The sequence below is a fragment of the Halyomorpha halys genome, unplaced genomic scaffold, assembly GCF_000696795.3.
Source record: "Halyomorpha halys isolate HHAL.00 unplaced genomic scaffold, Hhal_1.1 Scaffold481.1, whole genome shotgun sequence".
NCBI classification, from domain to species: Eukaryota; Metazoa; Arthropoda; class Insecta; order Hemiptera; family Pentatomidae; genus Halyomorpha; species Halyomorpha halys.
In genome coordinates this window covers 129,084-130,005 of record NW_027113262.1, presented here as the reverse complement: position 1 = coordinate 130,005, position 922 = coordinate 129,084, and positions in this window count along the sequence as shown.

Genomic DNA, 922 nt, shown 5'->3' with positions numbered 1-922 from the left:
CTTTACAAGTCATAAGTATGCTGTGTATGGGGCAACCCAATGAAGTTGGGCAGAACAACGTTTTGAATAATGTGTTTTTCTCTCTTCTCTATCCTAATATTATATTGTTCAATTAATTGTTTTTAAATCAATCTTTAAATTGCTTTTTTTTTTTTAAATTGATTTTGTGCTATGTACAGGTCATTTTCAATTTTTATAAATTATTTATTAGTATTTATAATCAGTTATGATATGCTTCGCATTAATCTCTATTTAAAAATCAAATATATATTATTACAATACGTACAAGGAAATGCTATAGATGTGGGAACACTGATTTTAATGACATTGTTTTGTTTTGTGGAATTATATCAAAGAATTATAATGTGTTTCATAGTTCTTGCCAATGTAGAGAACATATGTTTTTTTTTTTCAAAAATAATTTGAAATCTAATTAATTTTTGCTGGAAATTGCTGTATTAATTATAAATATTTTTTATAAGTTTAGTAATTTTTTTTATACTATGGTTTTCTGTTTTTACCCTAAATGAATAAATATTATTATATACGACTCGATTTATTTTTTTTTTGTGTAAAATATGAAAAAAAAAAACTTCTGATTGTAAATAAGTTTAATATAAATTCACAAAAAACCGAAATGCTCTTACAGTTAAGTATTAATTATTAATAGGTGACTCCGCGAGGGAGCTATACCAACTGCAACATCGACTGCCTTATTTTATGGAGAATATATTTTTCTCTGGCGATATCCGTCATTCATGTCCCTCATATATCACGATTATATCCAAATGGAATATTATTATAGGTTGTAAAGCTGAATTTTCGTTCTTTTTATTCATATCCATACATTTTAGATTTTTTATTTATTTATTTTATACCAAATCGGTCTGGTGAGCCTTACCCGTTTGATATAACCGTTACA